This window comes from Notechis scutatus, chromosome 1 (assembly GCF_049901735.1).
Source record: "Notechis scutatus isolate UNSWTSFEM ecotype Mainland chromosome 1, rNotScu1.2, whole genome shotgun sequence".
NCBI classification, from domain to species: domain Eukaryota; kingdom Metazoa; phylum Chordata; class Lepidosauria; order Squamata; family Elapidae; genus Notechis; species Notechis scutatus.
In genome coordinates this window covers 64,361,774-64,388,015 of record NC_142009.1, presented here as the reverse complement: position 1 = coordinate 64,388,015, position 26,242 = coordinate 64,361,774, and the positions used below count along the sequence as shown (strand labels likewise).

At 41.7% G+C, this 26,242-nt stretch overlaps 1 long non-coding RNA gene across 1 annotated transcript; it reads right to left on the bottom strand.

Moving 5' to 3' along the window:
* Positions 1-6,281: 6,281 nt before the first annotated feature.
* Positions 6,282-26,039, bottom strand: LOC148132828 (uncharacterized). Its single transcript, XR_015749678.1, has 3 exons — positions 25,655-26,039; positions 6,461-6,549; positions 6,282-6,378 (listed from the first exon to the last, which is right to left on the bottom strand). It is a non-coding gene; the product is annotated as an uncharacterized LOC148132828 (long non-coding RNA).
* Between the last annotated feature and the right edge of the window lie 203 nt (positions 26,040-26,242).

The following is a 26,242-nucleotide window of genomic DNA, read 5'->3' as shown; positions in this document are numbered from 1 at the left end:
ATAATATAATATAATATAATATAATATAATATAATATAATATAATATAATATAATATAATATAATATAATATAATATAATATAATATAATATAATTAATATAATATAATATAATATAATATAATATAATATAATATAATATAATATAATATAATATAATATAATATACAGTAGTTTATTCAAGCATAGCATAGGACTTTCGCTTTACTAATCTGAATTTAGTATGAAAAGGTTATCTTAATTACACTAACTCTAATCAAAGACTACAAAATACTGTGATGGCCATTCAAGGTGGTTAACGTTTATTACCAACATACAAACAAAACAAAATTATAATCAAAACATTATACATTAAAAATGGATCTCTAGAAAGAAAGAAACGTCATTAAGTCAGCCTAAATTGACTTCAACGAATCAGCTTAAGTGCTTTCCTACATAAAAAAAAATATTTGTGGAAGGACAACAGAAATGGAGGCAGGTCCCTTTGCAAGACCTCTAACCTAGATGGCAAAGATTTAATATAGGATTTGATTGTGATCTGCACACATAGCAGAGGAAAAGGTAACTACATAACTACACATGCGGTGCATGTCACGCAATATTCTTATCCATTCTTTCATCTGCACTTTGTTACACAATGTCCCATTCCAACATCAAATCACAATACAGTTTTAAATATGCGCCGAATATTGTAGGGATGGAGGGGCAACGTCATCTACTTGAGGAATTTGAAAAATTAAAGTGATTTATTAAGAAGCACATTCCATCTTTCAGAGCAGAAAGCTAGAAATTTTCCTTATACTGAACCAAGCCATTAATTCATCTCCTCTCATTAGCTATAGCTCTTCAGCTTTTTCAAACATGAATCTTTCCCAGTGTTATGGCATTTCTGTCTTTGCAGTGAGGATATGGAAAGATATATAGTCCTGGCCTGGCTTGGAACTCATTTTACTTTTATACTATTGATCAGCTACTTCTTTTCATCAGTTGATAGAAGAGTTCTCAAACTGAGGAGTTGTCGCCACCAGGGAAATCAACTTAAACAAAAGTCATGCAGGCAAAGTAAGAGAAATGATGACACTCACCTCTGTTTAACATGGGGCAAGCCTACTCAGTAGTGTCCATGGGAGGATTGCTGGTGATTAAAAAAAAAAAAAAGGCAAAATGGCCATCATGGAAGTGTGATTGAAATTACCGAAACTCTATGGTTTTTCATGTGTGTCAATATTGCCAGAGCAGATTTCTGAGAATAAAGCAGAGACCAAAGTTCAAACCAAGCTTAGGGATAGCTGAACTTGTGGGTCAAGCCATTTGTCTTCATTTTTATAGTTATAGCACTGCTATAATTGATCATGTTCGTGAATTTTATTCATCTACTATTTATTATTTACTACTACTTTACTAGTAGTGTTGATAATGTAAGTTTACGTTTAGAAAAATATTATGAAAAATATCTTTTTTAGGAAATGCTACGTATTTCTTGCCCAATCCTAACTTTGATGAAAGCATTGGTTTAATTAATGGGGAGAGGTATAAATGTATTTATCAGGTAGAGGGTTATGATACCGTAAAGTTTGAAAAGTCTTGAGCTAACATAATATAATGTGCATTATTTGCAATTTATAAAGTACAAGCACTCTTTGGAATTGTGTACTTCTTTCTCAAAGGACTGTTTTTTCCTTCTCTATATGCATATTTAATCATGAAGGCCTCAATAGCATCAGAGGATGGATCCATCATTCCCAGTACAGGTGACTGAACGCCAATATGGCAGAGATCTACCATTACTGACAGGACAATCTTGAGAAATCAGTACACTAAATTAATCCCTTCTTCAAACACTAAATCTGGGGTCAAAACAGTATATTTTTCACATGTGACTAAAATTCTCAAAAATGCATGGATTGTATACATGAAATGTATAGAGGGATTCTTAATCCAGAGAAGAAGAAAATAATTCCAGTGAGTCCACAGTCAGGCGTCAAGATTCCCAAATCTTTCCTTAAATAAATTCTGTGCAATTTCTGTATTTTTGCATGAGATACTGCAGAATTTGAGAAAGAACATCAAAATTAGGTGATATTGCAAATGTTAAATGGCTGAATCTTCACCTTTTCAGCTAATTTTACAATTTTGTTGAACATTATTTGAAAACATCACTATTCTGGGCTTCACTCCTGTCCATTTTCAATTGTGGGAATTGTACAGTAACTAATTAAGATCAGTAGGACATGAAAAATGACATGTATTGGGAATTGTATTGTTGTTAGAGAGAAGCTGATATGACTTCACACAAATCAAATAGAAACAGAATAGACAGAACCTACTGGGTATGACCTACTGAGCTGATTTTGTGATAAAAAAAATAGTGGAATGTGATTATTTTTTTAAAAAAAAAAAGGAGGTGTGGGAATAGAACACAGTCTTTTAAAGTATATACTATGTTAATGAGAATTAGATGAGACTCATTGCCAATTCTAGAGACAGAATGCAAGCACTATGTACATGGTAAACATAATCTTTGCCACTTTGATTAATATAATTGTTACTTTTCAGAACTAAGAGCTATTGTTGCTTCTTGGAGAACACAGATCCTTTCTTAAAACTTCTGTACCATTCAGGCACATCAACAAAGCTACCTGTGTGACTCTCTGACTTTCCTATGCCTTTTCTTGACCATGTAAAAACCAGCCATTTAAAAGCTCTCCCTTTCTGCTTTCCCTTTGGGCTCATCCTTAAGCTCTCTAACTGCCACACAAAGCTGTCCCATTAACCATGTTTCAATGTTCTGACATTGCCTTTGTCTATTGCCAGCTGCATCTGAGGCAGTTTCGGCTCCTCAATTTAACTGCAACTGTTTGCCATGGGGAAGATCTAGAATCTTTTATGGAGGGTAGACGATGCATATAGAGGTTGGTATCATGTAGTTTCCCAACTCTCTATCAAATCTCTGATTTCAGGAGAAGCAGATTGAGAAGGAAATCAAATTTACCGGTCTACCAAACAATAAGAAAGAGCCTCTCCTGCTTTCCTGGTGAGAATAGCAGGATGGCCACAGTTTGAAGGCCTGGCAGGTAAAGTGCATTCAGAAAGTAGTCAGACCCAATTCATTGTTTTGCATTAATCTATGCTCAGTACCCCATAATGACAAAGTGAAAACAGAATTTTAGAGATGCCTGTAAATTTATTAAAAAGAAAAAAAAAGAACTATCACGCTGGCATAAGTGTTCAGACCCTTCACTTAGTACCTTGCTGAAGCACCTTTGGCAGCAATTACAGCCTCGAGTCTTTGGGGTATGACACAATAAGCTTTGCACACCTGGATTGGGGGGGTTTCTGCCTTGCAAACCCTTTCAAGCTCAGTCAGGTTGGATGGTGACCATTGGTGGCCAGCCATTTTCAGATTCCTCCAGAGATGTTCAATAGGATTTAAGTCAAGGCCCTAAATGGGCCACTCTAGGACATTCACAGAGTTGTCCCTAAGCAACTCCTGTGTTGTCTTGGCTGTATCATTATCATGTTGGAAAATGAATCTTCAGCCCAGTCTGAGGTCCTGAGCACTGTGGAACAGGTTTTCATTGAGGATATACCTGAACTTTGCTTTATTCAGTTTTCCCTCAACCCTGACCAGTCTCCCAGTCCCTGCTGCTGAAAAACACCCTCAGTACAATGCTTTGCTGTTCGGATGATATTGGTGATGAGGGGTGCCTGGATTTCTCCAGACAAAACATTTAGAATTGAGGCCAAACAGGTCAATCTTGGTTTCCTCAGACCAGAGAATCTTGTTGTTCACAGTCCGAGAGTCCTTCAGATGATTTTTTACAAACTTCATGTTTTAGAGCGGCGGAATAACCTGAGGCAAACTCAGAGCGAACTTCAGCTGTTACTTTATTGAAACAATAAAGGGTTGCCGCGGCTGCCGCGCTAACAAGGCAGCCAGCTGGCGGACAACAGCTGATGCTGTTTGACAGCTCCCTTTTATAGCCGGCTGTCAAATGGCATCAGCCAATAGGAACGGTCCATGTTCCCGCTGGAAACACGGACTGGAGTGAAGACTTCGGCGTAGTCTATTGTGAACGCCACACTTCAAGTGGGCTTTCATGTGTTTTGCACTGAAGAAAGGCTTCCATCTAGTCACTTTGCCATAAAACCCAGATTGATGGAGGGCTGCAGTGATGGCTGTCCTTCTGGAACTCTGTCCTATCTCCAGACAGGATCTCTGGAGCTCAGTCAGAGTGACCATTGGGTTCTTGGCCACCTCTTTTACTAAGACCCTTCTCCCCTGATTGCTCAGTGTGACCAGGTGATTATCTCTTGGAAGAGCCCTGATTGTGCCAAACTTCTTCTGTTTTGAGAATTATGGAAGTCACTGTGCTCTTAGGAACCTTCAATGCAGCAGAAATTTTATTGTAGTCTTCCCAGATCTGTGCCTTGCAATAATCCTATCTCTGAGCTCCGCAGGCAGTAGTTCCTTTGACCTCATGGCTTTTGCTCTGCTACAGTGTGCCAGTATGTCAGCTGTGAGGCCTTCTATAGAGAGATGTGTGTGTCTTTCCAAATCATGTCCAGTCAATTTAATCTACCACAGGTCAATGCCAATCAAGGTGTAAAAGCATGTAAGCAAGGATCAAGAGAAATGGGAGACACCTGAGCTAAATTTCAAGCATTGTTGCAAAGGGTCTTATGCCAATGTGATATTTCAGGTTTTTTTTTCTTTTTAATACATTTATAGACATTTCTAAACTTCTGTTTTTCACTTTGCCATTATGGGGTGCTAAGGGTAGATTAATGGGAAAAAATGAATTTCAATAACTGAAAAATGAAGTTCAATAACCTATCAGGCTGCAGGATAACAAAATTGACAAAAGTCAAGGGTTTCTGAACACACTGTAGATTGCGGTGTTTCCCAGACATCCTCTAGTTCAGAAGCAGGGCAGGATAAGTGAGAAGCCAACCCAGCATCTTATACCAGCCTGCCTGTGAATAGGGATAGAAGGGATAGGGATACCAGTGAATAGGGATAGAAGGAGGGCATGATACAATTTTTCTCTGGGGAACTAACAGCCCAAGCAGCTGATAAGTGGGAAAGAGAGATAGCGAATTAAAGTAGGAGAGAAACAGTTTCACAATATGCCCACCCCAGTGCTTTTCAGCTATTCCTTGGTCTACTTTTAAGCAGGGGTGGGATTCTACTGGTTCTGAATGGTTTGGGCGAACCAGTAGTTTGGCCCTTTTCCTATGCTTTATTTCCTTGTTTTTGAGCACAGCTGATTCACGCAGCAGAGCAGTTTGCTGCGCATCAGCTGTTTTACTCATTGGGAATGTAGCAGAAGGTAAGTATTATAGCAAAAAATTGTCTTTTCTAAATGCTGTGCGCCTGCACGCACAAAGTGCACACTCATCGAACCAGTTGTTACACTGGTTGAATCGCACCACTGCTTTTAAGCAGGGGTTTCTCAGAAGAGAGCCAAACCCATGTTTCAAAATAGCTTGAAAAACAGCTCACACAAGCAGGTATGAACTGAAGTGAGAATAGTTTGCCCATGGTATGTAGCAGCTGTACTCCCCCATACTTGTTTGCTGTTTGCCAAGGTATTATAGTTGTTTCTAAAGGTATTTGTGAGAGTTAATTCTTGCAGTCAGTAAAAAAAAAACAAGATAAGAGCAAACCTGACCTTTGCAAAAACAAAGGAGAGATGGAAACGGGCCAGAAGGGCCCCTGTAGCTTTTTATATAGGATAGGAAGATATAGGATACAAAGATAGAAGAAGATTTGAATATTGTTTCTACTATGTATGTAAGGCTTATTTTTGAATCCTAGCAATGGCTGGAAGTCTTTAGGAGATGGCTTCCTAAATGACTTTTTGGATTACTACTAAGCTTGTCTAAATGGTTTTAATTCAGCTTTATTGGGGAAACTGTTTTCAAAGTAGCTTGAAAAACAGCTGAGAATCATAGTGGGAGAGACAGAAGAACAACAACTGTCCATCACTGGCAGAGGTAAGGTGGTGAAGTGGGAATCTTTGCTTCTGGCTTGTGCAACATCCTTCCCTCTACCTATCGGCTGTTTTATGGACCCGATGACAGGCATTAAAAGGTTGATTTCTGCTTCTTCCCAGCTTTGATAGCCTCCTCTAACCTGTGGATTGCTGAGTCAAAAGGACTGCATTGTTCAGGGCAGCAAGTATTACATTGGCATCCTTTTTTTCATAGCTCAAGGATGGGTGGATCACACTTTAACATGAACATGTGCAAAAGTTGCTTGCCTACTTACCTACAACATTGAAGGTTGTCAGAGACTGGGCTGACATTTGGCTGCTTTTATTTGTTGTGATGGTTTGTGCTCTCCAATAATCAGCAATAGTTTACTCAGATGTCACTGTCAACTATAAAATGTGTATACAAAATGTTTTATGAGTTGACATTCATGATTTAATTGGAGTAACTGCTGAAATCCTGACAGTCACATGCCATAACCAGTGGGAGGGGCACTTTCAGTTATCTACACCTTGAGATGCTCCTTTTTGCCTATGGTAAGGTTCAATTTCTCCTTGAATGACCGCATGAAAAATATCAAAGTTAGAAAAATCAGTTATGACTTACTGGGTATGAAATGTCTTCTAAAATGCAATATTAATGCATTTATTTATTTATTTACTTATTTATTTATTAAATAAGTTTTAATATATTACATCTTACAAGCTGTCCAGAGCCGTTGGATTGTGAAATGGATGAAATATAAAATGAATAAATAAACGACAGCAGGAAGCATATTATGACATGATGAGGTGATTCAGATCCATGGTCTGTGATCTTATTGTGCAAGCAAGATCAAACAATTGTTAAATATTTGTCAAACCAGAAAGGTACATAAAGAGAACCATGAAGTTACAAATTAGGGAATATCAGGGGAGATTTGAGAGGATGATAGGGTGAATGGATGGAGCTTTATTCATATTTCCTACAGTTATTAGAACTTAGTTAATACTTGGACTGCATAATTTCAAATTTGGCAATCTACTTGCTGATTCAAACATGGAAACACACACACATGCATACAGTATAATCAGAGTAGCTCACTATGACCTTTGATTAAATGTTATGCAAAAATGAATATTTACATTTTGACCATTACAAATAGATAAATATAGTTGAATGTAACATGCATAAAGAGATTTGCTCAATGTTAAAAAGCTCAGATCTTTGGGGAATCATTTATTCCTAAGGCTTCTGTATGAGTTTTAGTGTAGTTGTATTTAACATGGCTTTGTTTCTGAGAACAAAACCATGACATTGCATTTTCTGTCAGTATTCTTCAATCATAATCATTCCCAAGAGGGGCATTTTTGGCATTACGGAAATCTCAGTGATGCATAACTTTCATTTATATTAATTCCATCAATGTCACTAGCAAACTACTTGTTCTGCATTACCTGAGGGATGGTTTGGTCTCAGAAGCTTTCCCGAATGATTTTCCAAGGCCCACATGTCTATTAAAAACCCCAGATTTCAAGAAAGAATTTAATTTGGGTATTTGTGGTTCAGATGAGACCACAGAGCTTTGAACACTTTAGTTATTCAATTTAGTGCCAAGACACCATTTGCTGGGTTTATAGAAACATTAGTCAAAAAAGTGGAGAAAAAAAGATGATTTCCTGGAAATGGGTGAGGGAGGGATAAGTCCGGAGAGAATAAATGGGAAATTATTATACATTTGTTTTTCAATCTCCACACACTGACTCATTCAAGAAAATGGGTAGAAGGTATATTTAAGAGAAAGAGGGAATCTTTATACAGTGTATGATTTCAGTCTGTATTAAATGTTGTCAAATAGTCAACCCTTTCCAATAATTAATTCCCGGGGTGAATCTCAAAGGACCTCTGCTGTAATTTCCCTAACAGCTCTTAGCAGAGGCTTGCAGATGACTTCCATCATCATTCATTCTGTTGGGTTCTGGCAATGGCTCTTTCTGTGTTGAGAAGTAGTGAAAGTAAAAGCCCTTGAAGCCTGGAATCTATATTTTATGTGGAAGACATTAGTATGTCAACATCTTGATATAATTTTTCCAAAGAGTTTCAGTATTTTTCCCTTTATCTGGTTGGATTTCAAGGATGAATCATCCCTATGCTAAAGGATATATTGTAATCAGGGTTTTTTGTTTTTTTTTGTTCTGATTCCAAATAGCTTCTCAGAAATGTGTAACAATGCCAATAGGGGATTTTTTTGAGGAGGAGCATGCCAAATAACAATGGGTGGGCAACATTCCAGTTTAAATGCTCCCTTTATGTGCTGTTCATACAAAGAGGGTATCATAAGAGAAGGTTTGCATGATTTGTCCCATCCCTGAGCAACTGTCCTATTTAAATAAGTGTTCTTAACCTCAGCAACTCTAAGAAATGTCGACTTCAACATGGCTGTCTCAGGAATTCTGGGAGTTGAAGTCCAGGAATTCTGGGAGTTGAAGTCCATACATCTTAAAGCTGCTGAAATTGACAAACACTGATTTCAATGTAGACATCTCACCTACAGATGAATCATATTAGATGATTCACCTAAGTTAGATCATGATGAGCTCATAAAGACATGCATGACACATCCTCCTGGTGAAATTATCTGGAGACAAATGTAAATGTAATGTGATTACACTGGAAATGGGGTACTTAAGTTTTTTGTGTGTTTGGAGAAGAAGAGATGAGTTCAAGAGGAGTGTGGATTGAATATAAAAGTTGAGTGACCAGTATGAAAAAAAAAATACATTAAAGTATTTGATTCTGGAAGAGGATAGAAAATCAGCTACATCTGAGTTGTGCCTTTTAAAGATTATTTTATTAAGTCACATAATAAGTTAGAAGCCAGTTTAGTGTATAGTTAAGGTACCAAGCTAGAAACTGAGAGGCTGTGAGTTGTAGTCCCATCTTAAGTATGAAGCTAGCTGTGTGTCCTTGGGCAAGTCACTCACTGTCAGCTCAAGAAAGCAGGCAGTGGTAAACTACTTCCAAAAACTGTACTATATTAGCATACTCCAAACCCTCACAACTGATTGGTCCGGACGGACAGCGACCTGATTGGTCGAAGCACCAGCCGTGATTGGAGCGCTAAGAATCTACCGCAATTGGCCGCGCCGATCACGGGAGATTCAAAGCACTGCCATTGGCCGCCGAGCCGCAAGCCAGCCTATATGAAGGGCTGCCGCGGCTTGGATTCTTCAGACTGTTCTTATTCTAAATAAAAGAGCTGAACTCACTAGAATGGTCTCGCGTCTCATTTGAACCGATCTACCTCAGATCTAACACTGGCGACGAGGGTGGGATCATGAGACAAGGAGACCATCCAGCACGTGGCGAGACGGCGCGCAGCAACAGGCAGCATGGCCGGCACCAACTCACCACCCGCACCCTTCAACCCTGCTACCGAGGACTGGGAATCCTATACCGATAGGTTCCAGATGTTCCTCGAGAGTAGCAACCTCAAGGATGCCAACGGCCACAAGAAACGAGCCGTGTTTCTCACGCACTGCGGGCCCGCAGTGTTTAAGATGGCCAAGGCATTGGCCAAGCCAGAGGACGTCAAAACCATGAAATGGGGCGATCTCGAGCCCTTGCTGCGAAACCACTATGCCCCCGTCGTGCCCATCCTCATCTGGCGGCACGACTTCTACAGGCGGGATCAACGCGAGGGCGAGGGGCTTGGCGATTTCATGGTGGCGCTATGAGACTTGGGCGGCCTGTGCAAGTTCACCGACCTAGACGAGGCCCTGCGAGACCGCGTCATCCTGGGACTCCGAGACCCCGTTCTCCAGAGCCGCATCATGGCAAAGGGCGACATCTCCCTCGCCGATGCCCTCACCGAGGCAACCGCGGCTGAAGCAGCCAGGAAATCAGTGGCTCGGATGCGACAATCGAGCATCATGCCACGACCAGCGACCGGCGAGATGGCTCCGAACCCAGAGAAGCGACCCGAGACTGACCATCGAGACACAACCACACACCACGGCGACGGCGACTCATTCTCGGAAACAGAGGATGAGGAAGAAGAGATCCACCGCCTGCGCAGCACAAGGGCGTCAGGAACCCTGAGGTCGTAAGTCGAGGTTCCAGTGCACCGGCTGCGGAGGCGATCACCCCCGTTCGGACTGCCGTTTCCTCGATGCCATCTGCCGGCAGTGCGAGAAACGGGGGCACATCGCCAAGGTGTGCCGAAATAAAAGACACTACAGCCCACAGCGACGAGATGGCAGCCCCCACCAGGCACCGAGATCGCCAGACGGAGAGCCGCTGGAGCCAAGAGGGTCGGAGCAGGCGGCTAAATGAGGCAAGACAAAGGGAGGAAACACACCAGACCGTCGTTATCGGCCATTCCTCCACAAGCGACACCAGAAAGGTATACGTAACGGTGGGGATAGAAGACCAGCCATGCGACATGGAGGTGGACTCCGGGTCCTTCCTCTCCATGGTCTCATGGCGCACCATGAAGCGCCTGACACCCTCCATCCGCCGCCACGAATTAGAAGACCAAACACTGACTCTCAAAGACTACCAGGGAAACCGCATCCCTGTAGTCAGCAGAGGCCATTTCAAAATCACCTTCAAGGACCACACCAAAGTGCTACCCCTGATGATCATCAACCGGGATCGGCCGAGCCTGTTGGGACTTCAGTGGTTCACACCCCTAGGCATCGAAGTAACCGGCATTCACCGCATCGAAGAGGCGGACTGGGAAGCGGCGCTCGTGGAGGACTTCTGGAAAGTTTTCGACGACAGCCTAGTACCGGGGGTCCCCTATCTCCTTCAATATAGACCCGAGCATCGCACCAATCCGCCTTAAGCCCAGACGAATGCCATTTGCACTCAAGCCCAAGATCGATGAGCAGCTAGATAAGCTCATCGCGCAAGGGGTACTGGAACCAATCGATCACGCCCAGTGGGAGACCCCTATAGTCACCCCCATCAAGCCAGATGGGTCCGTGAGAATCTGTGGGGACTATAAGGCCACCCTAAACCACGCGCTCCAACAAAGCGCATACCTCGTCCCAGTAGTACAGCACCTTCTGCACTCACTGGGGGGAGGCCGGATTTTCGCAAAGCTCGACCTGGCACAAGACTACCAGCAACTGCCGGTCGACACCACAACCGCCGAAGCCCAGACCATCGTAACACACCGGGGAGCCTTCCGTTGCAACCGGCTCCAATTTGGAGTCAGCGTGGCACCCGGGGTCTTCCAAAGCCTCATGGAAAGACTCCTCCAGGGCATAGAGGGGGTGGTGCCCTATTTTGATGACGTCTTGGTGGCCGCGAAAAATGAAAAACAACTAGAAGCCAGGTTGAGGGAGGTACTGAAGAAATTCAGAGATGCAGGACTCAAAGTCAAGAAAGGGAAGTGCCAGCTACGGGCTGAGAGGGTCGAATTTCTAGGGTACCTCCTAGACAAACAAGGGATCCACCCCACAGAAAAGAAACTGAGAGCCATAAGGGAAGCACCACGACCCAAAAACAAAACGGAACTACAGGCTTTCTTGGGACTGTTAAACTTTTACAATGTCTTCCTACCTCAAAAGGCGACCGTGGCGGAACCGTTGCATAGGCTGTTAGACAAAACAGCCACCTGGACCTGGGGAGCACGGGAGGAGAGCGCCTTCAACAACACAAAGAACCTGCTAACATCTGACGCGGTACTAATCCAGTACAGCGAGACCCTGCCATTAACGGTAACATGCAACACATCGCCATTTGGGATCGGCGCCATCCTCAGCCACCAGCTACCGGACGGGAGGGAAGCACCCATCGCCTTCTCATCAAGAACACTTTCAAAGCCGAAGCAGAACTAAAGCCAGCTCGACAAAGAGGCCCTAGCAGTCGTCGCTGGCGTCAAGAAATTTCACGAATACCTCTACGGTAGGACTTTTACAATCATCACGGATCACAAGCCGCTGCTAGGGATCCTGGCAGGAAATAAGGCCACACTGAACATTCTATCACCAAGAATGACAAGGTGGTCTGAATTCCTAGCAGCATACAATTACCAGCTGGTTCACCGACCCGGAAAGGACATCGCCCATGCAGACGCCCTGAGCCGCTCACCCCTGCCCGACCTGGAAGACGATCCGGCACCCACGACAAAGGTACTTCAAATAGAGACAATATCCAACCCACTAGTGACCGCGCCAGACATTGCCAGAGAAACAAATAAAGACAAGCGGCTGGCGCGAGTCCTAAGCTGGGTTGGAAAAGGATGGCCGGAAGGGGACAGGGACGAACTATTCAGACCCTTCAGAAACAGACAAACTGAACTCTTTACCGAGAAGGGCTTTATACTTTGGGAGGACAGAGTGGTAATCCCGGAAACATTACAAGAAAGGGTATTGGGGATGCTGCATGAGGGGCACCCAGGGATGGTTAAGATGAAAAGCCTGGCCAGAAGCTACGCATGGTGGCCAGGCATGGATAAACAGATCGAAACCTGGGTAGCCAAATGCAGACAATGCCAAGAATCCAGACCCAGTCCTCCCGCCGCCCCAATCCATGAGTGGGAAACACCAAGAGGACCGTGGTCTCGGATCCACATAGACTTCACGGGACCAACCAAGGGGCACATGTACCTTATCACAGTAGATGCTTACTCCAACTGGCTGGAAGTAAGCACCATGAAGTCAACCACAACGGAGGCGGTAATAAAGAAACTGGGCAAACTCTTTGCCACACACGGCCTGCCAGATATACTAGTGTCGGACAACGGGCCCCAGTTCATCGCACTAGCATTTGAACAATTTCTGGCAGGCCAGGGCATACGCCATGCGTTAACCACGCCAGCAAACCTGGCGGCGAACGGGCGGGCGGAACGCATGGTCCAATACACAAAAAAAGCCATCCAGAAAATAGAAGCAACCAACATACAAGACAAAATCAATAAAATGCTCCTCATTCAACATATTACACCTAGCGCAACCACAAATAGAAGCCCGGCAGACTAATGATGGGCAGAAAACTATGGTCAACGCTAGATAGAATGCATCCCACATACAACCCTGACAAACCCCTGGGCTCTTTCAGCAAAAACAGAAAATTCAACATAGGGGACACAGTATACGCGAAAAACCTTTCAGGGGAACCACTCTGGGTACCAGCAACAATCACGCAAATAACCGGCCCCTTGTCATACCGACTGGAAACAAGCGACGGAAAAAACTGGAAGCGGCACATCAACCAACTAAGATCAAGAATAGCCGCCACAAACCACACACCCGAGCAAGAAACTAGAAGGGGGGGGGAAATGGGAAATAGAATCGAAGGGAACCTCCTAACGCAAGCAGAACACCCCCCACCCAGAACAAATAAACCACAAATAAACCAACACTACTCACCAGTAAGCACATGACCAACAGAGCACGAGACACCAGAACCTTCACCTGGATGGAGCAGCCAAGCCAGTTCAACCAGCCCGGAAAGATCCGGCGGGAACGTCAGGAACGGCAGCTCAACCAGCCCGGGTAGACCGGGAGGGGGCTACCAGGAAAGGCCCGGCTCACCATTCCAGGCGGTTCCATCCCCAGGAACCGGAGCGACAGAGAAACCCTCCGAACCGGTCGAAGACCACAATAGAACTGAACTGCGCAGGTCAACTAGGCAGGTACGAAGCCCCGCCTACCTACGCGACTACGTCACGACGCACCGACAGACGAAACCAAGAGGGGAGAGGTGTACTATATTAGCATACTCCAAACCGTCACAACTGATTGGTCCGGACGGACAGCGACCTGATTGGTCGAAGCACCGGCCGTGATTGGAGCACTAAGAATCTACCGCGATTGGCCGCGCTGATCGCGGGAGATTCAAAGCGCTGCCATTGGCCGCCGAGCCGCAAGCCAGCCTATATGAAGGGCTGCCGCGGCTTGGATTCTTCAGACTGTTCTTATTCTAAATAAAAGAGCTGAACTCACTAGAATGGTCTCGCGTCTCATTCGAACCGATCTACCTCAGATCTAACAAAAACCATGCCAAGAAAATGGCAAGATCTAGTTCAGGCAGTCATCAGGAACCAAAACTGACTCAAAGGCACATGTGCAAAACAATCCAAGGTTAAAGTGATGTCTACTATCCTCTTTCAACCATACTTTGGCTATTTCTTGCCCTTCAACAATAACCACAGGGAGGATAAGGACTGCCAGATCTTAGTTCTTTGGGATACAGTGTATTTGCCCCTCTCCTGGACACTGTACTCTGTGGCCATTTTTGCTTTTTGCTATGGACTGACATGGCATCTGGATTCCCCAAAGAGCCCTTCACAAAATCTCTGGTAATTTTGAAAGAATGTCAGGTTTTATGCAGGCTGTTTGTAAGCATGCATTCATTGTTCTTGGAAAACAGCACTGGACTTCTTTTAAAATGCGTGTTCAGCACACTTCGTAAGAAAGCACTAGACCTCTGTTTAAGAATAGCTAAATGGTTGGTCTCTAATTCTCAGATCAGGCAAACCCACTTCACTCCACCACAAGATTAAGGAAAGCAAATGTCAGGGTTTGTTTGTTTGTTTTCCCACACTGTGATGAAACAGGAAAGCCACTGGGAGGGAAAGTCAGCCACCAATCGCTTCTCTTAATTTGTCCCTCATTGCAGTTTGAAAGGACAACTCTACGAGCCAGCTTAATCCCTGAAGTAGACTAGAGGGAAGACAGAGCAATAATGTTGGCATGCATCTGTGCCACGCACAAATGGAGGAAAGCACGTTAAATGTTTGCCGGATGAATGCTAAGAATCACAATCTGCTTTGAGGCAAAGCACTTTTAATGAACTCTTACTAGATGAGTTTATGCTGGTCAAATATTAGAAATTTTATAAATAAGTAAGGCCTGTGAATGTAGCTGAATGAGGTATATACTATTCCAAGTAGAACTTTGCTGTTCTTTTAGTATTCTCCTTTGCCCCAGTATTTAGCTATACGAAGTGCCTTCAACTCTCACACATGAGCAAAACAATGTAGATGTTGTTGAGATTTCAAGCTTCTTAAACAAGGAGCCAAGGTCTTGGAAGCAGGGGGTGGGGTGGAAAGAGAGAGGGAAACAGCAAATGATGTTGACCTTTGAGACAGAAGGAAGAGATGAATTATTAAAGAAGAATTAAAAATTTTTCCCCCACCGTAAGCAAATTGTATTTTTATTTTTCCCAAAGAACAGAATTAGAAAATAAAATCTGTGTTCTTCCCCATACAGTTAAGACTAACGGAAGAAAAAGACTAGAACATGTTCTGTAAAAGTCACGTTTCTTAAAAAGCGAATGTACTAGAGCTACAAAACTGTACTAAAATAGTCTGAAATGTTTAAGATACCCTTGCCTAACCTAGACTTCCTTCCTTCCTTCTTGTACAGAACTCAGCTCTCTACATTTTTCATGCCTTGACAAGGAATTCATGGAGTTGAAGACTTCAGAATCAGAAGATGCCTGATTGGAGAAGATGGTTACATTGGGTATCCAGGTTTGCATTTGCACAGTGCATGCCTGGCATATGGGATCAGAAAAAAAAAAACTTCATAGAAAATAGATATATTGATAGCTATTATCTGTGACATGGAAATGGAATGGCAGAACATCAACATTCAGTGGAGAACTGGAGCCCTCATGTCATACCTGTGATTTTCCTAGAAGCCCGATTATCTATTTAAGAGAAATGGGATTTTTGATGCTGTGATTTTATCCTACAAGTCTTCATCTATTCTTATGTCAGGCAAACAGAGGGATATCAGAGTTGCCCCAGTGCGTCGGGAAAGCAAACCTATTTCCAGAATGTCCCATGGGAGCCTCACTATCCCTAAGAAAGGGCCAGAGCTATTGAAGTTTACTGATTCGTTTCGAGAATATTGCTCTCCCTGCTGGAAAGAAGAAGGAACTGCTGGTGAGAAATGCAGATCAGTGCTTCAAAAATGCTAAAGCAGGAATGAACCCGGAATGTCAAGAGTATAGAGAATTTGGCTGTAGGCCATAGGCTGCCTGTCAGATGCTAGTGGCATTTGTGAATTAGGAATGTAAACCCAGAGAGCGAGAGATTGGGTGAAACTCCATTTCCCCGTTTTCCTTTTTAGATAAAGTCTTCCAAGCAGATTGAGAGCAATAAATACAGATAGTTCTTAACAGGTGGTATTCAGCAGGTTCTGACCAGTTCTGGAGAACCGGTAGCGGAAATTTTGAGTAGTTCAGAGAACCGGCAAATCTCACCTCTGACTGGAAATTTTACAGTATCCTTCCCCTGCCACGCCCACCAAGCCACGCCCACAGAACCTGTAGTAAAAAAAATTTGAATCCCACCACCGGTCCTTAACGTATGACCATAAGGGAGCCTGTCCATTATGATCCTAGATCGTGGTGGTTCTAAAGTGGGTTTACCACATGATTGGGTTCATTTTTACAACCTTTTCTGTGGCGATTGTCAAGCAAACACCGCAGTTGTTAAGCAAACTCATAGTTTGCTATGGGCCATTCTTGCTGAAAACTGAAAGTTGGTGCTGGTTTTCAACAAAAAAGTTGTAAGTAGCGGTCACATGCCCATGGGATGCTGTAAATGGCTGTTAATGCAGACCAGTTCCCGAGTGCCTGAAATGCAGTCGTGTGACCATGAAGAGAGTAGGGCTACCTGTCATAACTCTGGAAGTTGGTTTTAAATACCTTTTGACTGCTCTGTTGTAACTTTGAGTAGCTGCTAAGCAAAAACACATTTTATACCATAAGGTGGAAAAAAGGAAAAACTAAACTTGACGGATTCTGTCCAATGAGGTGGCAACAGATATCAGAACAGGTAATTAGGTTTCTACTCAGCATAATTCTGCTACTATACATTTAAAGGCAAAGAGAAGAAACGTATCCTTCGTATTCTAGGTGTGACTGTGATTCCCTCTGATCACTGGTCTTCCCAAAAGAGCAACAATTAATTTCTCTGTGGAAGACATAAGGAAAGAAATGCAGGTTCAAATAAAGCAATTTCTTGATTCACAATTTGTGATTTGATATCAGATTAGCTATAACAGGCCTTTCTAAATTTGCTGACGCTATGTAAGATAGCACACACAACCCTTTCTGCCAATTCCCTGCACATTGCAGTATCTTACCCCATTTACCCACCGAATGATAAAGTACAGGTAGACCTTGACTGACAACAGTTCATTGAGTGTCTCAATTCCTCCTTCTGCTCCACTCCTTCTAATACTGATGGTGTTACCTAGTCGGGTCATGAAATGTCTGCAAGGAAACAGTCAAGCTCAGAGAGCACCATGGACCACACAGATGTCGTTGTCATCCTCCTCATCCTCTCTGCGGTGAAAAAAGTGACTTAGGACCATTTTGACTGTTGCAGCATCCCCACATGGTTTACATCAGGGGTGTCCAACCATGACAACTTGAAGCCTGGCGGACTTCAACTCCCAGAATTCCCCAGCCAGCAAAGCTGGCTGGGGAATTCTGGGAGTTGAAGTCCGCCAGGCTTCAAGTTGCCAAGGTTGGACACCCCTGGTTTACATTCAGGTGCTTTTCAACTGACTCAGTTGCAGTGTCCCTGAGTCATACGATCCCTTTTCGTGACCTTCTGACAAGCAAAGTCAATGGGGAAACCAGATCCATTTAAAAACTGCTTTACTAATTTAACAACTGCAAGTGATTCACTTAACAAATGGGGCGAGAAAAGTTGTAAAATGGGGAAACTCACTTAACAAATTTCTCACTTAACAACATAAGTTGGGGTCGTAAGTTGAGGACTACCTGTATGTCTGTCTGTCAAGATAGGGCCATAATTCGTCTTTTGTGCACCTTTTCTCAATGTACTGTTTTAAATAACTGATGCCTCAGCTTTCACATTTAGTAAACACAAAGGAAAAACTTATTTTGTTCTATTGTCATGCATTGGAGGGGAGAAACCAACTGGATAATAGCACTAACACTTAGACTTATATACCATTTCACAGTGCTTTACAGCCCTCTCTAAGCGGTTTACAGTCAGCATATAATGCAGAAATAGTTCAACAAGTCTTAATGTTAATATCAAGTGCCATAAAGTCCTGTTGAAAGCTAGTTTTGACTTTGCAGATAAGTCTGTCTTCCTTTTCTCTCTCTCATTTTGGAGACTGATAGCCTCCTATAAATGCTGACATATGAAATAGATTGTGCCCATTGCTTACTCTATCCTGACTCTTTCAATATAATTGACATTGGTGTGTCTAAAACCTGCAGTTCAAGCAAATGAGAAAATTGTATCTGTTTTGTTGGGTGCTATATGAGGGTGCACTGGAATCCAGGGCAATATTCTTCCATTACTGTTTAAACTGGGAGCAGTTGTATTCCACTTCCTGGTGCCATCTATTAATGGCATGTTCAATTTTCTACATAACAAAAGTTTCTGTTGATAGCACAGGACAAACTAGGAGCAGAAATGTGGGGGGAAAACCTCACTTCTCTTCCTTGCAATTCAGAAGAATGGGAGGGACATTTTTCTCTTTTTAATATATGATAGTGTATTGGCTCCAGTAGTGGGATTCAGAATTGTTTACTACTGGCTCTGTGGGCATGGCTTGGTGGGCTTGTTGTGGCTTGGTGGGCGTAGCTTGGTGGGTGTGGCAGAGGAAGTTTACTGCAAGATCCGCATTCCCTCCCCACCCCACTAACCTGCTTTCCAGCTCTGTTCTCCTGTGCAGGGCCAGACCAAGCCAATCAACTGGTACTCGGCAGGCAGAGAATAGATGAGGGCAGGGCCAGTCACAGAGGTGGTATTTGCCGGTTCTCTGAACTACTCAAATTTTCCGCTACCAGTTCTCCAGACCTGGTCAGAATCTGCTGAATACCACCTCTGATTGGCTCTGGTATTTAATTATCCTGAAACTCGTGAATAGAGTCCAAGCCCAGGGCATTTCTCAATGTATTTAATTTATTTAATATATAAATTTCTCAATGAACAGGGTGAGAAGAAGACTGCTTTCTCTCAAAACCACATTGCATGTGTGGGCACAGAACACCGGCTGGGGATTATGGGTGTGGAAACCTTCCTAATATGTAGCCATACATCATGAGAGCCCTCTTTTCACTGTGGTAGAGTAGATAACAGATCACTTTTGGCCAGGGTACCTTTTGAATCACTTTCCTACAACATGAGGAAACAAATTATTGTCCCTGGCCAAGATGGAACCATTCAGCAGAGAAATCTGTAACTGGATGGTAAGGTGTGAATATGAAGTTGTGGAAGATAGTCAGGAGATGGTGGATGTTTAAGAGGATGGTAACAAAAAAAATACAGGATTCTGGCAGCACCTTTTTGCACTAAAATTTGTATTAAAAGACATTAGCTTTTGTGAATTGTAGCTCATGGATCAGATGTCCAGAGTGACTAGGCTGATATACAGTAGGATTTAATCTTAGGGTGATGTGGGGTGGATGAGGAAACCAGGGCAAACCAGGTTACATGTGAGACAGATTACAAGTACCTTGCCAATTAACAACTGTAAGAGATCTTCAAGAACAAAAAGTCAATAAATCAGGTACATACTTTAGGCCGCAGCCACTACTCAAGACTAAAAGAATCAGGTCACTCGCCCACACTGAAGAAGAGTAAAGCAACAATGCAGAAAAAAAAAAGATTTTTTTAAAAAAAAATTCAAGTTAGCTCTGAACAATAATGCGGCAGAAAGCTGAAAAGATAATGGGATTGTTTGTTTGTTTATTTATTTATTTAATAGATTTTGTATGGCCACCCATCTTAAAATAATTCTGGGCAGCTCAAAAACAATTATATAAACCATGCAATCATATGACAAAAACTAAAACCCCAAGGCTGGTGGAGTCATAGTAAATGGGACATTGTAGAAATAATAAAACAGATCTCCCATTGATTCAGTGGGTAGCATGGTGGCTCAGTGGTTAAGACGCTGGGTTTGCCAGCAGGAAAGCCGACAGCCCAGGTTCAAGACCTGAGCTTCGAGAAATGGGATGAACTCCTGTTCCTGTCTACTATATTTTCCTACTATACTCTTGCAGTGGTGGTATTCAAATTTTTTTTACTACCGGTTCTGTGGGCATGGCTTGGTGGTTAGTGGACATGACAGGGGAAGGATACTGTAAAAGCCCTATTCCCTCCCCACCCCACTAACCTACTTTCCAGCTTCGTTCTCCTGTTCAGGGCAACAAAAGAAGACCCAGTCGATCAGCTGGGGCTTGGGAGGCAGAGAATCGTTGGGGGCGGGGCCAGTCACAGAGGTGGTATTTGCCGGTTCTCTGAACTACTGTCAGAACTGGCTGAATGCCACCTCTATACTCTTGCCAACCTATGAGTTTGAAAGCAAGCAAATGCGAGTAAATAAATAGGTATCACTTTGGTGGGAAAATAACAGCGCTCCATGAGATCATGCTGGCCACATGACCATGGAAATGTCTTTGGATCAGGCTGGCCCAATGGCCTTGAAACAGAGGTGAGCATCAACCCCTTATAGACGGCAATGACAAGTGGAGTAAAATCCGCAGGGGCTTTTTTAACCTATTGTTTCAGCAAGTGGCTTGGAAGTAAATGCACTGAAGGAGTCTTTTTGATCTCTGAAAAATGGCCTGTGCTCTGCTCCTGAAGATAAATTCTGATTGGTGTTAAGTTACCGGCATAATAATAATAATGAAAAAGATTTACCACTTTTTTTCCCTCCATGTCTGTGATCCTTCTGTTGAAGAAATAGCAGTAAGACTGAAGTGTCTTCATCAGGCAATTCTCAAATGAGACTAAATGCAGGCAAATGTTCCAGCACTGTGAGAAAGTCTATTGCCTGAACTCAGATAACCAACTCCAAGTCATCCCGTCTATCTTCTCTGTGTCCTCAAGACCACACTGGGCCTCATTTTCCCACTTTAGACATAATATTTTCTCTTTTCCCTGGTACTCCCATTAACACTGGCACATGGAGTAAAGTGATTCCATAATATTTTTTATGCCTCTTGTTCTTGTGTGTGCTTTCTAAAGATAGATCTAAAAGTCAGAAAGTACCATGAGAATTATGGGTTACTATACTCTATTGTACTTTATAATAATTATAATTATTGTAAATACTGACCCAGACACTGTAATTTTCGGCTCTCCATTGGGTCTTTCTTTGCATTTTTATGAGTGTTTCCTAAAAAAAGTGTCTACATGTCACCTTATGCATGTTTAAAATAAGAGCTGAATTCAAAAGAAAGGGGTGGAGAGAAGGTTACTGGAGGTAAAAACCTAACAAGGAAAGTTACAGCTTATTTTGAGAATATGAAGCATGCCTTACTCAATATAGTATGGGTCTTTTGAGTGGTGGCGCCTTCATTCTGGCATGACATAAGACTGATTCAGGGGACATCACCATTATTTTTGTTTAGGCACCAAGCTAAACCTTTTTGGCTGATGAAACAGTTTGGTTGTTTTTTGTTTCTGCAGCTTCATTGGATTAGTTTCATGCCTCATTAATAAAAGACATTTTATCAAACATTTTTTGGGGGGTGGGGGATGGTGGAATTGGTAAACTTTGGTTAAATTTAAAATTTCTCCAGACATTTTCTTCTACATGTGAAGTTTCTTGAAAAAAGTCCCAAATTAATTTTGCTTTCAGGTAGTTTGGAATATTTTTTTAATAGTATCAGTACTGTTAATATCTTTTGCAGCTATTACTACAACTATATCTTTGGAGAAGCCTGATTTTCATAACAATATAAGTATTCCCAAGATTTATCTTGGGTATGGAACTGCGAGAATTCAACTCTGTTGCAAAACAGTTTATATCTACAACGTAGGCATTCCTAGGCTAAGAACCCCAAATATTATTTCAAATATAGTTGAACATGGTTAATATGAAAGAAATCAGCATTGTATAATAAAAGGACACTGCCAACCTAGTCAATCCTGTTGGAACCAATTCTATTTTTTTATTTGCTATCATTCTGTCTCTCATTCAGTTAGATATAAGTTTACTAGAACAACAGTACAAGGGAAACGCTAAATGGTAAGGCGTCAGATTTGAAATTAATATCCATTACGCAATGTTCTGTCTATGATTAATATGTTTTGAATTAAGAGGGTAAGGTCCACTAAAAAAAAAGGAAAGGAAAGAAAAAGAGAGCCAATTAAAATGAGGGTCATCCAACTGCAATAGTTAAGTAGCAAGAAAACCAGATGGCCCAGCAGGTCAGAAGAGTTCAAAGAACTGCTAGGGTATTTGGAAATCACAAGAAAACCTCACTTATCTTCATTTAGTGCAAATGCCATAGATTCTTTAGGATTATAGCTCTATCATTAAGAGTTGTGGGAGTTAATGAAATTGGCCATGTTTCTTTCTCTCTTCTCTCGCTCTCTTAAATATGACTCCGTGGCTGAAAAGTTAAGTGAGTGAGATCTGAGGAAACTGAGCAAGCTAGCTGATCGGCAAGACATTTGGGAAAACTAATTGAGCCATGAGATACTTTCTGTGACTATAACAAGGACAGTAGGAGAGAACGGTTAATTTTTAAAACACTTTGTGTCAGTTTTCCCATATACTAATTATTATACTTCTCATATTATAGTTTATAACATCATTTTTGTACAATAGTTCAATCTTTTGAAGCTATACTATCAAATGTTTTCCTATTTTTTTTTAATGCAGAAGCTCCAGTTAGCACCTTGGTCTTTGTTCCCTTCTTGGGTTTGTTTTTTCATACTCCCGCCCCCCATTCTTGTGGTCCTCAGTCTAATTTTTTGCAGAGATTCCCCGATCAAAGCTCCAAAGGTTAGCACAAATATTTAGTAACAATTTGGAGGCATTTTTAAAAATATCCCAAAGTAGAAAATAGATGTACTGTATTAATGCTCTATAGCATCTCTTCATTTCTTGTCAAAACATCCACCCAAAATAAATTATAAAAATGGGCCAAATATGAGTTTGTGCTATCTATGGGTACTACTAGATTGATTCCACACTGTCTACAGATATTTTAACAACTTAACAATGAACTTGCAAGGGTAATGTACCAGTTAAAATGCCAGATCTGGATCAAGGATATATTTAGTTCAAATCCCTGAGCAGCTATGAATCACAATGGGTTTGATCTCAATAGATCAAGTCATTCTTTCGCAGCCCAACTTACATTTCAGGGTAATGGTGAAGATAAAAAAAGAGGGGGAAAGAAGAGAAAATATTATTATATTTCTTATGATAATTCTTAAGGAAGGATGGAATTTAGAATTCAATAAATATATGACTCTGGCACACTCATACAGCTCTTAACAATGAGGAATTGATATTTACTACTGTCCAAAGATTTGAAAAGAGAGATGCTAATGAAACTGAATTCTATGTATAAACTGGGGAAATTAATTGCATGAATGCCCACATTTTGTTATATAAAATATGTGACAGTCAGCTAGATTGAAGTGCATAGATGACAGACAGACAGACTGTAGATAGATAGATAGTGTAGATAGATAAACAGAGGAACTCTAGATAAATGTCGCTTTCTTAGTGGAAATGAAGGATCAACTTTTCAATTACACAGGATTTCAGTACACATGTGCACGCACGCACGCACGCACGCGCACACACACATACACAAGTCCTGTGTAATTGCAAAGTTAATCCTTCATTTTCATCAAGAAATCCAAGTTTAACATCATCTACTGTATCTGTCTGTCTGTCTGTCTGTCCATCTGTCTGTCTATATATCATTTATTTATCCACTTCAATCTAGCTGACTGTAACATATTTTACATACCAAAATATGGGCATACATGCAATTAATTTTCCCAGTTGATACACAGAATTCAGTTTCATTAGCATCTCTCTTTTCAAATCTTTGGACAGTAGTATACTAAAATCCTGTGCAATTGCACAGTTGATCCTTCATTCTCACCAAGAAATCCAAGTTTATCTAGAGTTCTTCTATCTAGCTACAGGATTGTCTATCTATCTATCTATCTATCTATCTATCTATCTATCTATCTATCTATCTATCTATCTAACTATCTCTAACTATCTAACTATCTAACTATCTAACTATCTAACTATCTAACTATCTATCATCTAATAAGACTGTGGACCTGTAGTTCACTCGTTGGCTTTATTTGCATTTAGACTCATTTACATTGTTTGGAGTTAAACACTATTTTAATTAGCCTCTGAAAAGCTTGAGCAAAATACTCAACTCAGGTGTTCACCCATCCCTTTCTTTGTCCAATGTGACTAGGAGAGGGCTCTTGCAAAATCGAATTTCACTTGCTCTGGTTCTTGATTTGCTATTAAAGTAGAAACTGTGGTTTAAAGCAGACTTTAGTTAAGCAAGCTACTTAAACATTCCAAGATAGGTCATTTTCCTTTTGGACAAAGGGCAACAGAGATTAAAGTATCACTTCTAATTTGCATATAATAGCAAATCAGAATCCTGGAAAGTGAAATGAAAGATAAGCAGAGTTCTTTTCCTGGTTTCACTACCAGGAATAGTGGTGACTGGAAGCATGCCAACTATTTTGACAGAGTAGCAGCAGCATCTGAAATTACCTGTATCTCTAAATCTTGTAAACTTTTGGCCATAATGTATCTTATTTCAGAGGTAAAAATGGTTGAATTAACTTAGCCAAAGGACTAGCCTGCTTTTTTTCTTTTCCTAGGAGACTACATAATATAAGGGGGTTAAGCTTTGGGGTTGAAGGCTCCTCCTAAAGCACAGATATCAAACTTGCGCCATCACGTTGCCATCACATGATGTTTCACGATGGTTTTTTTCCCTTTGCCAAGCTGGGGTGGGTGTGGCTTGTGTGCGATGCATCCAGCCCAAAGGCAACTGGACTTTTTTTTTTGTCTTTCCTTGAAGTCGTTCAGCTTCTCATCCAAGAAGCTTCTTCAGTTCTGATCAGTCAAAAATGAAGAAGCTTCTTGAATGAGAAACCAAACATCTTCAAAGAAAAACAAAGAAAGTCTAGTTGCCTTTTGAAAAAGCACCCTTGGGACAGCCATGACCTCGATAACTGAGAATGTCCATAGGCATGTAGGTGAGCTAATGAACTGGGGGATGAATAGGAAATGGCTTAAATATCTGCTGCTGTTGTTTTTTTTCACCTCAACCTTTTTCTTCATTCATCTAGTCTCATTCAACTGCAGAAGAGACAAAGCTATTCGTGCTACTTCACGGACTGCGCTTGAAAAAAAAACTTAAACTGAGCTTATCACAACTTATAAAGCAAGCCAATCACCAGATTTGAGATTCTTACAATTGTTCACACAATATCACTGGAAATGGCCCTCCTTTGTCCAGAGCTTAGAAGAAAATCAGAATGAGAAAATGTTGTTTTGAATTGGAAACATTTGGAATATTTTGCATACTCTCACCTAACAAGTTCCATGGTTTTGCTTGTGTGGTTAGAGATATGATGCCACTACTACGTGTTTTGGTGATTTTGGTGATTTGGCAGGGAGGCCGGTAAGTATTCTTGATTTTCAAATGGGCAACAGTAGCAAAATGATACATTCGGAATTATTCAGCAATTTGAACCCAAAGAGTCTTCCAACATTGGTGCTCTAGTTCCTTAGTCTCTTTACAGCTGAATGACTCAGCTTTTGCAATCCCTTCTGGTGACTAAGAATTTATCCAACTGCTGCCAAAGCACCAACAAAAAGTTATCTCATGCCTCTGTATTCTCTGCCTATATTCATACTCACCCAACCATAGACACAGAGGACTTCCTTTGCAGTTATCCAACCTCCATCAGCTGCCCTCTGGGCAGAGCAAAAATCATGTTTTTTCTGCCAGGTGAGATGACTGAGATTCCCTCTACAGTGCAAACAGAAGGGAATCTTAACTTTTAAAGGGCGGTAGCTTCTTTGAACATAGAAAGCAGGAAACAACTTCCTGGCTTGGGTCCACAAAGCCACTGGAGCTAAAGTCCCTATTTTGGCAGGGAAATCACACTTTGGGTTTGACTTGGCCAGTTCTTAGGCACCACCATCCTTGGAAGGAACTGCACAGAAGTGTCACACTAGAATAGTATATTCTTTTTTAAATGGCTCTGATGTCTGAGCAGGAGTTTACCTTTACCCCCTCAGCAAATTCTTACAAGCTACAACTCTTGCCTGAACAGAGGAAGAGTAAACAGAGGCTGCGATCAAAGGTGAGACAAACAGGAGGTCATGAAAACCAAGCAGCATAACCGAGAATCTCTCAGATGAACTATGAATAGGAGATAGAGTGGAAGTCCAAGAATCAACTCAAATTTCTGTGTTGGATCCAGCAAATATCAAGCTCTGGTT